The sequence below is a fragment of the Pinus tabuliformis genome, chromosome 8 (assembly GCF_031772625.1).
Source record: "Pinus tabuliformis cultivar Carrire ecotype Pingquan chromosome 8, CPIR1, whole genome shotgun sequence".
NCBI classification, from domain to species: Eukaryota; Viridiplantae; Streptophyta; class Pinopsida; order Pinales; family Pinaceae; genus Pinus; species Pinus tabuliformis.
In genome coordinates, this window is record NC_142294.1 from 1325853022 (window position 1) to 1325867579 (window position 14558).

Genomic DNA, 14558 nt, shown 5'->3' on the forward strand with positions numbered 1-14558 from the left:
CAGAATGGCAAATCACCGAGCCCGGACGGTTTCAATGTGGACTTTTTCAAAGCTTGTTGGAATATTGTTAAGCAGGACATATTGAATGTTGTGGAGGATTCCAGGTCAAATAAAACCATTCTGAAAGCCCTCAATACTTCCTTCATCACCCTGATACCCAAACAGGAGATTGCTCTTACACCGGATAAATACAGACCCATAGCCCTTTGCAATGTAATCTACAAGATTATATCCAAGGTTGTGGCTAATAGACTCAAACACTTGCTTCCAATCCTAGTTTCTGGGGAGAAATCAGGCTATGTGGAAGGCAGACAAATTCTGGATAATATCATTCAAGCGCAAGAAGTGGTGCATTGTTTAACTAGCAAGAAGCAGGCGAGTATGATCATGCAATTAGATATTGCCAAGGCTTATGACAAAGTAAACTGGGTCTACCTTAAGAAAATGCTGATTGCATTTGGTTTTGATCATATCTGGGTTAGATGGGTCATGGCATTGGTGACCTCCTCCAGTTTTTCTATTTTGGTCAACGGCTCCCCCTCAGATATTTTTAGTCCTTCTAGAGGCCTCAGACAGGGGGACCCACTCTCCCCCTTCCTTTTTATTATAATGATGGAAGGGCTAGGGAGAGCTATAAAGCAGGTGCAATCTTCAGGAAAGATTAAAGGCCTGCAACTTACTGATAATGGGCAAGCTCTGACTCACCAACAATTTGTAGATGATACCATGCTTCAGGGACTCCCCACAGTCCAAGAAGCTTCAAACTACAAAATAATTCTGAATCTTTTTGCCTCGGCTTCAGGTATGGAAGTAAATCTCTCCAAATCTAAAATCTTTTTCTTCAATACCAATATTGCTATTCAGAAAAACATCTCCAGAATTCTTAGCTTCCAAAGGGATTCCCTTCCCTCAAAATATTTAGGAGTCCCTCTAACAGCAAAACCAATGCACAAAAGTATATGGGAACCTTTGATCAACAAGTTGCAGGATAAAGTCAGTAAATGGACCATCAGATCTTTAAACCTTGCTGGCAGACTAGATCTTACAAAAGCAGTGCTTCAAGCGATCCCCATCTTCATGTTATCAGCCCTCCCAACTCCAAAAGGGGTCCTTCAGCAATTTAGAGATATTCAAAGAAACTTCCTTTGGGGTAGGGAGGAGACTAAGAGGAAATGGCCCTTAGTTTCTTGGGATAAAATTTGTAAGCCCAAGAACCATGGAGGGCTTGGATTGGATGATCAGGAGATTCTCAGAAAGGCTCTAGGGGCCAAACTTTGGTGGCGCTGGGTCCAACAACCAGAAACTCAATGGGCAAAGATCTGGAAAGAAAAATATGCTAATTCATGGTAGAACAGTGATCTTATAAGAATGTCAGGAAATATAAAGGGTTCTTATATTTGGAACAAAGCTTGGGAAAATAGAAGACTAGTACAAGAGAATAGCTTCTGGGAAATCAGAGACAGAAATCTTGCTCTTTTCTGGGAAGATAAATGGCAGCAAGAATCAATTCTGGTAAAAGAAGACTTCCTAGATCTTAAACAGGAGTCGGATTCCCAAGGTTTAATAAAGGTTAAAGATTTCTGGACACATTCTCATCTTACGGAAAAGTGGAGAATCTGGAGAAACATAGATTGCAGAAATCACAATCTCCTGGAAACTAAAGCAGAGGAGCTCAGGAAAATAATAGAACAAAGGAAGATCTTAGTGGTAGAGGGACAAGACCAACTGAGATGGGGAGATAACAAAGAGGGTGTCGCACAGAATGAGTCGTTCTTGTGGACAAGATCGACCTCCCTAGTATCTAATGATATCTAGTGACAAACAAACCAATCAAATTCTATCTTTCACTAAATATGCAATTTATAAATACAGGAAAACAAGTGTTTAGGCCTACCTTGGGTCCAGTGCAAGTTTGTAGAAGCCTCGCTCCTTTGATCCAAATGAGCTCCTTTATGTAGAATCTGCAGACACAAACAAGCACACACATTAAATAGCACCTGAAAAGCCAATATAATAAAGCATATCCATCATAATGATCAAGGAATTTATGAAACAAATCACATAAGACAATTTGTTGAGAAAAATGAGTTTGATTGTATTAAATTGAATCAAAGAAGAACTTTACAACCTATGCCTTGATGTTGTACAAGTTCCTCCCAGGGTCCAGCAAGAAGTTTCCTCTACTTTGACAAGTTCACCCACTTCCCAATGAAGCCAAAAGGTATGTAATATCTCCTCTCAAGCTTAACTAGGGAGTCTCAATTCCACCAGCATTTACCCTTAGAAATGTTCAGCTTCTAACCTCCCCAGCAACCAGCCCACTGCCTTAATTTATAGTTAGGGGTAATTTTAGGGGCGAATGTTCGCCCTTTGGCGAAATTAAGGGGTTTTAAATTTTTAGTGGGCGATTATTTTGTATCATAGTACACTTTTACAAATCACCTCAAATAGCCCACCTTCTTTTAAGGGAGAGGGTAAAAAAGGTAAATTTAGCCCTTGAAATTAGGAGTTACAACCTTCCATTCGCCCATTTTCAAGAATAGGTTTTATTTAAGTGAATCCATTCGCCCGTTTTCAAGAATAGGTTTTATTTAAGTGAATCCTATGGGCCAAAGGCCCAAATACCATATTTATAAAAGAGGTATGGTAAATTAATAAAAATATAAATAAATGAGAAGTATGGTAAATAAATAAATAAATTTTTATATTTACTCCATAAGTCACCTTATATACATGCAAGGGTGTAAACAAATAAAAATATAAGTAAAGTGAAGGTATGGTAAATAAATAAAACGTTTTTTTATACTTACTCAAAAGGTATGCTAAATAAATAAAAATATAAATAAACTAGACGCATGGTAAATAAATAAAACCTCTTTTTATATTTAGTCCATACCATGGTTCTATTTATGAAGGCTCAAGAAAGAGGTTTTATTTAAGTGAATCCTATGGGCCAAATACCATATTTGTAAAAGAGGTATGGTAAATTAATAAAAATATAAATAAACGAGAGGTATGGTAAACAAATAAAATATTTTTTTATAAAATAAAACCTCTTTTTATATTTATAACCCTCGTTCTATTTATGAAGGCTCAAGAAAGAGGTTTTATTTAAGTGAATCCTATGGGCCAAATACTATTAAGTGAATCCTATGGGCCAAATACCATATTTGTAAAAGAGGTATGGTAAATTAATAAAAATATAAATAAACCAGAGGTATGGTAAACAGATAAAATATTTTTTTATATTTACTCCATAAGTCACCTTATATTTACGAACACTCAAAAAATGTGTTATATTTAGGTGAAACCTATGGGCAAAATACTATGGGACAAATACCATGGACTAGATTGTTATTAATACCATGCAAAAAAACATTATTAACCCTAGTATTAATGAAAATAAAAATGGCACACGGTATTCACCCATGGTATTCACCAAAATGGCACATGGTATTGACCCATGGTATTCACCTGGAATGTAGCCTATTTAAATGGGGGAATTAAACTAGCATAGATCCATCTTTACTCTGGATCTACTAACCCCCGAAAGGTATCAAATATCGATAATTTTTATTTCAAAAGATATTTTAAAGAAATGCAATGATTTCATTTGTGTATTCAATAAACACAAGATTTTATATTTGAGTAAAATATTCGCCATGCCTGGTGAGAGATTCGCCAAAAAATTATATATACATATCATATTATTGATAAAATCGCCTTCCATTTTTCCTATATACCATGGAGATTCGCCCATTTATTATACATGTAAATTTAGGGGGGTTTCTTAAAATTTTCCCTGTTTATAGTGCAATGGAGGGAAGTTACTAGGTCAACCTTCAAAGGGATAAGCTCCTTCTTCAAAGGCATAACTCCTCTCATCAAGGGATTAGCTCCTTTAATATTGGGATGCATGAACCACCTAGGAGTGAACCATCCACGTCAAGAAACCTTCTAGAATCATCCAGAATCAACCACAAGTAAGTTTTTTGAAGATAAACTTGCGCCTTTTTTACTTTTACATGGGTCCGCACCCACCCCTTTAGATACAGAGCGGGCAGGTCTGCAGGTAACACGAACATGGGGTGCGGGACCGCAGGCAACAGTAGGAGAAAGTGTGGAACCAGAGATTTATTGTTTTTTAAAGGACTTTCTCTCTTTTTTAAAGCTTGACATGAGGAGCTGAGGTGTGAGACTTGCCAAGGAGGACAGTATGGATGATGATGGACCCATACTGACTGCAAATAGTCATGGTGACAATATTTTGTGTAACAGATTGCCCCCTAAAGTGTGAAGTCTGTAATAGATAAGGGTTTCATGTATCATCTAAGAAGAGTGAAGTACTTTATCATTTCGAGGATTATCTTGTGGAGAGACCGGTTGGAACCCGTAAACATTCAATACAAAATATATATATGATATCATATCATCGTTGAGGTAGGCATTCCCATACTCAGATCAAAACTAACTAGCAAACTAACTACTGCTCTGGTACAGGAATGATCTTGAAATACATCATAAGCATAGACACATGTAGACACAGTATGGGCGCAACCATCTGTTTATGAATAGTCTACAGTATAATGAATACAAAATTCCTCGTAGCCTGGATGGCGGAAATTAGATCCAGGGTCTTGATTTCTACTTCCCGAAATAGTACGATTCTATCCATGTGAATGAATGTGTTGAAGTCGAACATGGTAGAAACCACTTGATTACCGGTCAATGATGTAAACTATTAACAAGTGTGGGAGAAACCACCATTAATGTCAATGGTTCTCAAAGTACTCAGTACAATCCATGAGATGTGAATAGATGTGTTGATGTCGAACATATCACGGAGTCCTTTGATCGAAGGTCAATGATGCAACCTGTCGTCGAAGGCGAGAAACCTGCCTTGAGGCATGCAGATCCCAAGGTACTGACGATTTCTAGATCATCTTTCTAGATAATGAGCTGAAGTCGATAGAAAGCGATCTGTCGTAGGCAAGCCTACAACACGAAATCATAGATCAAGTTTGAAGAAATATTGTTGCAAGGACTGACTCAGGGATGGTCAAGATGGATGACAGATATTTTGCATATGAATGGCTTATTTGCACGAACCTCTTGAACACATAACGACACAGCAGATGGTTTGGTGACAATTGACCCAAAGTTAATACCCAGAAACCGGCTGAAGACTTTCAAATGGTTTGATCAACTGTTAGGCAAAGGATTTCCCAACCCAGGTGAATGAAAAGTGTCATGTTCAAGAGCGGTTAAACGTTTTTCTGAGACATAAAGTATGACAACAGACTCATTTTTCTCTCTTTTCCCCCACCATTTCTGGCAAGTACCTCTTTATTTTTTAACAAGCTTGAGGAGGATAACATTTGTTTGATTATAAGCTCATCCTTCGGATGAGTCCAGCTTAGTTTAAATTCGAACCCTAAGAAGGAGTGGTCCGTTCCTGTTTGTAATTGAACAGGTCCTTTACTGTTAAATTTTAATGAGTCCAGTATAGGAGAAACTCCGCATTTTTCAATTTTAGGGAGTCTGAAAAAACTTAAGAAAACTCCATGGTTGTCCTTTTTCGTAAATTTGTGTCTCCCAAGCCCGAAAAGGTATAAAATAATACTTGAGAGAACCACTTGATCATTACAACCAAGGAGTACTTTTCATAATTAGTGCCTCTGATCTAAAAAAGTAGAAAAAGGATCAAGGACACGTCGTTTTATTACCAATATCGAATTTGAAACGACAAAAATCCGGCAATCTTTTCGTGTTTTTACAATCAGAAAAGGGCTGTAAGAGGACCGTCTTTTTAGTTCTGTTTTAATGAGTTTAAAAAGAAAAACTTAGCGATATTTTCATGTTTTAGGAGTCAGAAAAGAGCTTAAAGGTGACTCTAATGTTTTTTCGTCAAAAATGATCAACTTTACCTGAAAAATCCATTATCCTGCACAAAAGCTGAAACATTACTCATACCTATTTAAAATAGATAAAAATGCTTCGAAAATACCTTTCCACAGTGAAAAATAAACAAATTGACAATTCATTTATCCAAAAAACTTATAAAAAGGGCTTTTACCAATTCATTTTTATCGTTTGACTGTTGAGGTGAGAAAAAAGGCTTTTGGTCAGAAACTTCCTGTGAAGACTGCGGAAAATCCGACTGTTGAAATCGAATGCCGTCTCCTCCAGGTAATCCACATCATCCTACTCTCCATTTTCATCCGTTTCAAATTGATTTTTAGGTCTTTAGATTGATGTTTTGGGGGTTTCTAGGTTTAAAAACCCGCGCGCGGGGGTCCGCAGGTGTAACACTGGGGACCCGCGGGCCCCGACTTTTTCGCATTTGGAAAAAAGTCGGGGGTCCGCACCTGCCCTTAAGGCAAGCCGCGGACCCACGCACTGTCTCTAAAGACAGGGTGCGGACCCCACGCAAAGGTTTTTAAAAGCTAAAAACTCAAAATTCACCCAAAAATTTTAATTCTATACATTCTAATTTGCCTTTTTATTGCATGTAGATCACTCATCATGCTTGATTGGCAAGAACGAGAGCACGAGAACGTGGATTTGGCCGCCATTAATCATCAACCTTCGATTGATGCATTGAAGGCATGCGGCTTGTACAAATTCTGGGCCATACCTGGCATGAGGGCCCAGGTGGACTTCTTGTAGTGGCTGGTAGATAGATGGAACGTCTAGGATCAGTGCTTCTTCATAGGTGGTCACCAGCTCGAAATGGAGCCGGAAGACATTTACTTTTTGACTGGTTTGCCTAAGAGAGGTGAACATTTGACTCTATTCGGGACTAGGCCAGGTGGCCAGTCTGTCGATAACCTCCGACTAGAGTGGTGAAATGTTCAGACCAGAGATAAAGGGATATATATCAAGACCATATCCCATCCTGAACTTATGGTTATTGCTTTTACAGTTACCAGGCTCTGCGGGAGCACAGCACTACATGTGGCCACTGGATCCCAGATGCCGATGGCAGTGGATTGCTTTCGAGGCACCATCTTCAACTGGTGCGAGGCTGTGTTGGCTAATATAAAAGGCCAACTGACCAGAGCCAAGAACGGACAACTGAAGACTTTTGGATATGGTGCTTTAGTTGTGAGTTTTGGCTTGGAGAGGGTTCCAATGTTGATCCCGCAGCATCTTACCATTGAGGTTGGGCTTCCTCGAGAGCCCAAACTGATGCGATGGGTCGCAGTTATGGCCCGTCATCCTGAGGAGGGGGCGGAAGTTGTTCGATTTACTCCTGAGTACTTTCATTGGTTAGAGAACCAAATATTTGCTATTCAGGACTTTCCTTATGCTGGGGTTGATTTCCGTGGTGACCCGGACATGGCTCTTCCACCAGGAGAGCAATGGGATGATTCAGGTAACATCATTTACAACATTTTCTAATTATATATATATATATATATATATATATATATATATATATATATATATATATATATATATATATTGTTTTTATTTCGTCCCAAAATTGATAGTAAAAAGTTTTCAAATGTAGATGTAGGTCCACAACGACCAGCCACTCTCCGGCCTTACGAGAGAAAACAACTAGTTGCAGCGGCACCGGTCCCAGAGAACGAAGCCACAGAGACATACATTTTGTTTTTATTTCATCCCAAAATTGATAGTAAAAAGTTCTCAAATGCAGATGTAGGTCCACGACGACCAGCCACTCTCCGGCCTTACGAGAGAAAACAACTAGTTGCAGCTGCACCGACCCTAGAGGACGAAGCCACAGAGACTTTGGCCGAGTTGGAGAGCCATCTAGAGCGACTGACAGCGGACATTCCAGAGACCACTATAGATGACATTCCTCTCCAGCTGCAGCGCTATGTGATCGGGGTCCCAGGACCTTTTAGGAGGTTCCTTTGTAGGGTGGCCCATACAGTGGTTTCGTACCGTGATCATCACCAATGATAGGATGATCGCTTATTGTAGACACATATGACATTTTTGTTTTTTACACTATCATTTTTGCCGATCATAAGGTGTTTTTCAACCTATGATCGAAGACGATGTATATTTGACACACTACTATGGTATACTATATCATTATTACCGGCTTACCTTGCAAAACATGTTATGAAATGTTTTTAAATTTACTTGTATGATTTATTGCAAATGTCTATTTAACATTCGAGAAGCAATTGCATCTGCTAATGTGTTTAAATATCTTGGAATATGCTGATATTCAATGTAATCAAACTCACGTTCCAAGAGACGAACTCTCAAAAATAATCTCAATAAAACTGGATTTCTAATGGCATATACCCTATTAAGTTGTAATACAATGAGTTCAGAATCTAACCTCACTATCAAACTCCGAATCCTAAATGAGATGGATTCAGATAATAACTTAATCACTGCATTATACTCTGCAATGTTGATCGTTGTTTGACCGAGGCTTACCCCATGCATAGATACCAACTCGTCAGAGGGCGAATAGATAACCCAAGCTGCGGAAGAAATGTTCCGTGTATTACGACAAACACCATCAGCAAAACCAATATATGTTTGGAGAGACGTTGACATCTGCAATATCAAGAGTAAAATCAAGATAATCAAGAATAATGAATAAAACACTCTCTAAAACTAAGCACACTTTTTAAATCTAAAACACACCAGCTATAAAGAAAATTAACCTAACTAAGATCTCCACACCCAAATTTGCGCATAATATCTCTTCAGGTAAAGACCATTTCTGGATTTACCTAAAGAGACCCCATCAAAGTCTACCAATTCATAGGACCCTTTTGCCAAATTTCGCTTAACAACATAAGGACCATGCCACATGGGCACGAATTTTCCAGCGCCTAATTTATCATTTGCTTGATCGTACAATAAAACTAGGTCTCCCTCCGAAAAATTTCGAGGGGTAACATTTCGATCATACTGAGCTTTAATACGTTTGGCATGAGCTTCGATTGCTAATGCAGCATCTTGTTGACTCTCATCTAGCTGAGCTAAGTATAACAAATGTCTCTCCTCTTCGGAGGTGGCTGGAAGTAATTCGATGGCCATTTGCAATGACGGGATTTCGCATTCAATGGGTAGCACAGCTTCCAAACCATAAACTAGTTGGAAAGGAGTGAAACCAGTTGACGTTTTCACTGTGGTTCGGTATGCCAAAAGCGCTAAAAATAGCATGTTATGCCAATTCGACCGATGAATCCCAATGATTCGTCGGATCATGATAACTAGAACTTTGTTGATGGCTTCAACCAGACCGTTAGCTTGTGGATAATAAGGTGTTGAACTATCGTGACGCAAGCCAAGTTGGTCTGTAAGTTCCGTCATCATAATATTTCGAAAATGACGCCCATGATCAGTGATAATCGCTTGTGGAACACCAAACCTAGCAATTATATGATTGAACATGAAAATCGCAGTTGTTTTGTTGTCTGCCTCAAATGTAGGCATCGCCTCGGCCCACTTGGTAAAGTAATCTACCGCAAGGATAATGTACACATGCCCCCCGGCCGAGTGAGGGTTACATGTAATAAAATCGATACCCCATTTCGCAAAAGGACCAACGGAAATTATAGGGTGGAGAGGAGCAGGTGGAGCGCGCATCTTTTGATCAAAAATTTGGCATTTGTGGCATTTTCGGACCGCGTTAATACAATCTTTAAACAAATATGGCCAGAAATAGCCAGCGCACAATATCTTTTGGGCCGTGGCAAACCCAGACATATGACTGCCACACGCTCCAGAGTGACAGTCATTGAGAATCCTTTCGGCTTCTTCATGAGTTAAGCAGCGTCGGAAAATGGAGTCCGCCCCACGACGATAAAGTGTATCTCCAATAATCCTGAATTGTTGGGACTAGAATCGTATTTTTCGACGCTCTGATCTTGAAATTTCAGGCTGAAAGGATTGGGTTTGGAGATAAACTATGATATCTCCATACCAGGGATCTAAAGTGCTGATTAGAAATAAAGATTCATCCGCAATGGGTTCCTCTGCCACTATTTCCGTGTCAGCACGCGGGAAGTCACACATTAACTCCGCAAAAACTAAAGATTTCTTTGACTTAGACTTTTCAAATTCTAGGTCAAACTCCTGCAGGATGACAATCCATTTGGAGTACTTGCCCCCTAGCAATTGTTTAGTTAGAATATAGATCATAGGGTTGCAATCATAAATTACTGTAGTTTTGTGTAGTAAAATGTAATGACGAAATCGTTGGACAGCTTGAACAGCTGCCAGGGCCAATTTCTCCACATGTGAATATTTTAGGTCAGTGGGATTTAAGGTCCAACTAGGTAATATATCACTTGTTCACTACCAGATTCATCTTCCTGAAATAGGACCATCCCGATGGTGGAATGCGAAGCGGCGAGATATAAGAAGTAGTCTTGGTTGTAGTTGGGCGGATACAATAGCAGTGCATGGGTTAACGCGTGTTTTAAAGCATCAAAAGATTTGTCAGCTATCTCGTCCCAAAAGAATGGTGTATTCTGCTTCAACAACCTGGTAAAACCCTTAGTAATTTCGGCGTAGTTAGGAATGAATCGACGCAAAAATTTTGCTTTCCCTTGCAAACTTTGGAGTTGGCGAAGACTCGAAGGAGGAGGCAATTTGATAATAGATTCAACCTTCGAGGGATCAATGCGAATACCGGCTTCCGAAACAACAAACCCAATTAACCGACCCGTTTCTATACAGAAAACACACTTATGTGGATTCAACCTAATCCGATAATGCCTACACCTCATAAAAATTGCTCGTAGATGGATGAGATGATAAGCACGATGTAATGAATGAGCAGGTAAATCGTCGAGATAGGGTTGCACAATGTGCTTGTTGTCATGAAACGCATAAGACATGGCTCGTTGAAAAGTTGCCCCGGCGTTCTTGAGCCCAAAAGGTAATTTGCAATAAGCAAATGTCCCCCATGGATAGATGAAAGCCGTTTTTGGTTGATCAGCAGGTAGAATATTTATTTGAATGTAACCAGAAAAACCATCCATAAAGGAAAATAATTCACTGCCGGCACAATCATCGATGATTTGATCGATATAGGGTGTTGGGTAATTGTCTTTTGGATAGGCTCAATTAATATCTCTATAATCGATACATATTATTATTGTTCCTTGTTTTTCATTAACAGGAACAATGTTCGATACCCAGTCCGTTAACGAAATTGGATAGATGAACCCTACTTTGCGTAATTTTTCAACTTCTGCTTAAATGCCAGCAGCTTTTCGCGGGTGAATCTGACGCAGACGTTGCCGGACGGGTTTAGCATCCGAGTAAGTTTTGATCTCATGAATAACAATTGCGGGGTTGATTCCTGGCATTTCCTCATATGACCAGGCAAACACGTCACAGAATTCTTGAAATAGAGCCTTATATGTTTGAATTTCATTTTCCGTACAAGAGGCACCTATATGAACGTTCTCAATAATTCCAGGCTTAACCGAAATGTCAATAGGATTAGTTCGAGAAATGTTTCCCAAATTTAGTTCAGAATTAGGATTTTTCATTGGACTCTGAGGTTCCTTAACATAATCGATTGAGAAAATAAATGAAAAATCATTTTCGAATCGATCGATCTCAGGTAAAAACGAAGATCTGTGATGAAGATCTTCCCATGGTAAGTCATCCACACATAGGATTTCACAAATTTGCTCATCAATGTGAAGAGGTTCGGAAAACGTTATTGAATCTAAGTTTGATGTTGAAAGTGATTCATCATGGACCACGTTCATTAAGTCAATTTTGGTCGAAGACGGGTCGGAAAATGACTGTACAGCCTGATACGCAATTTCATATGGACTCAAAGGCATAGCATCACCGAATGAATCTATTTCAGATTCAGAGGGTACGATCCAAGGATCATCATAAACAAGAGTGTCCGATGAAATCGTATGAATGGTTGCTATAGAAGACAATACATTTGGAGGAGGAAAAGAAAAAGTTCCCAGTAAACCGGAATCTTTAACGAGTCCTACTCCAACATCCTTATAAGGGATGGTTGTTTTACCAACATGTTGGATACTTTCAGAAGAGGCTGGGTCAGACGAGAAGTAAGCTAGCTGATCTATAGTTACGATCTTTCCATTATGAGGGAAATTTACAAGCCGGAAGACCGATGAAACAACAGTTGTCATAGCGTAAGACCAACTACGACCCAAGAGAAGGTTGTAATCCAGAGGGGCATCAACCACTTCCACATCTAGATTAACGGTTTTACCTTCAACCCCTATAGGAAAATCCTATAGAATGCCAAAAGGATGGAATCCACGGCCATCAAAGGCCTTCAGAATTGTCGGGAATTGATTAAGTGTAGGAGAACCAAGCATTCTCCAACACTGGATCGACATAATACACGTCGAGGCTCCCTCATCAATCACAGTCCTATAGCAGGGCCTATTTTTTACTAACACTGGAATCTGGAAAGCCATTTGATGAGGCAAGCGAGGTGTACTATTTTCTAGATTGAAAATTATTAGGTTCGAGTCCTGAACGTCAACAGCTCCTATAGCTGACAGTAGTAATTTATGCTGTGCTGGGCATGACTGCAGCATTTCCAAAGCCGACATTTTTGAAGGTGAAATAGCCAAATCTTCAACAATGTTATAGTTCTGAGCCACTCTCGCATGAGGATTTAAAGCTGACTTTCGAAGTATACCCTTGGCGGGCAGTTTGATTACTAAGTCTGGGTTAGGTTTCTCGATCTGTAGTGGATCGGAACCGGGAGCTGAAGTTGATGGGTTCGAGTTAGAAGATTCTGCTTCCTTACCACCAACAGGACTTTTACTTCCATAATCTTGCGATCGAGTCGCAATCCTAACGTGGGACATCATCATTATGGGTTCTTCAAAGGCATTCGAGGAAGAACCTATCATTTTACTGTCTTGACTAGGAAAAGGATCCTTCAAAACAGCAGGCGTTTGGGAACCTTTGACAATTTTCGCAACCTCAGCGTGATGAGGGCAATCTCTTGTAAAATGCTCTTCTTCACAAATGAGAAAAGGATAACGAGGTTTGCGTTTCTCATCAGTAGATTTCGTTTTTCCTGGTTTCTCTTTTGAATTTTTATCTGCTTTATTTTTCTTCTTCCCTTTCTTCTTACCACCGGATTTTGATTTAGCTGAAGATGACTCTACAACGTGAATATCGGCGGAAAGTTCCGCGGAAGAATCTCTTGTCGGGGAATCTGGTAAGGTTATGATAGGAGAAGAATTCTTGGAATATTTCTTCTTACTTTTAGTATTAACCGTACCAATCATGCCATCAGTGGCATGAGACCCTGAAGGAGTTGTAGCTATTTGATTTTGTTTGGGAAGATCGGGGATTTTCTCGTGTAACGTTCCTGACTGCGTGTAAACTAGGTCAAGGTACTGTGCTTGAGCAATTACTTGCTCTTCAGTAACTACTCCGGCTTTAGCTACATCCTCAGTAATTTTTGGTAATAACGATTTGACAAACCATTCAGCTAAGATTTGATCCGGGATAAAAACTTTCACTAAACGTCGTCGACGTCTCCATTCATGAATGTGATCTGAAATGTAAGTGGACGTTGACTATTTTAATGAAGTTAATAACTCCGTGCCATTGTCATACCTGACTGGCAACTGAAAATGAGTTAAAAACGAAGTAGCTAACTGACTAAAATTATAAAAAGTGGCTCGCGGTAACTCAATGTACCACTTGGCCGCAAGACCAATTAGAGTGCGTTGAAAAAGCCTCAAACAGATTGAATCATCTGAAATGGAATTAGAGGCACACCAGAGGTGATAGGTCATCACATGGTTGGACGGGTCCTCTCCTGGTTTGCCTTCAAACTTGGAAATATCACTAGGCAACTTATTCGGCATTGGCAGCCAAAACGGAAGATAGTTGATTGGATCGTTCGTAAGGCGCGACAAGTCAGGAAAATCCAAAGTTGCGATAAATGGTAACTGACGATTAGGGTCCCTGAAACCCTGGGTCATTAGACCAGCCCCAGGAGGAGGATATCCAGGATAACTAGGAATGGGAATTGCATTTGGGATATTATATCCTCCCGGGAAACGAGGATTAGCCGGACCGTACTGGGGTTGTTGAGGTTGTTGATATGTATATCCAGGGTACGGTTGATACTGATAGACTGGTTGTTGCACAGCAGGACCGAATTGGTACTGTCCCTGGTACGGTTGATAAGTAAATTGAGGTTGACTCGTGACAACCGTACTTGGACCAGGTTGTCCTACATGCATTTGAACCGAAGTTTGAATTGTAGGTCCAGACTGAGGTAAAGATGCTTGAGGAATTGATACAGGAATAGTAGAAACCGGGGCTGTAGATACTCCAGAAGTAGGTGGGGTAGATGGAACAGATGTTGCAGCAGTTGCAGCAGTCGTTTGAGGCAGAGTTCGAGGTGAACTAGGCCTAGGCTGAGAAACTACAAAAGGTGCAGAAGTTTGAATAGTAGACTGGACAGGTTGCTGGACTGAACCAGATACTAAGGGTTGTCCAGTTTGAGATGACAACTGCACATTCGGTTGCAATACCTGTTGGGATTGTGATGGATCCCACACTAAGTTCATTCC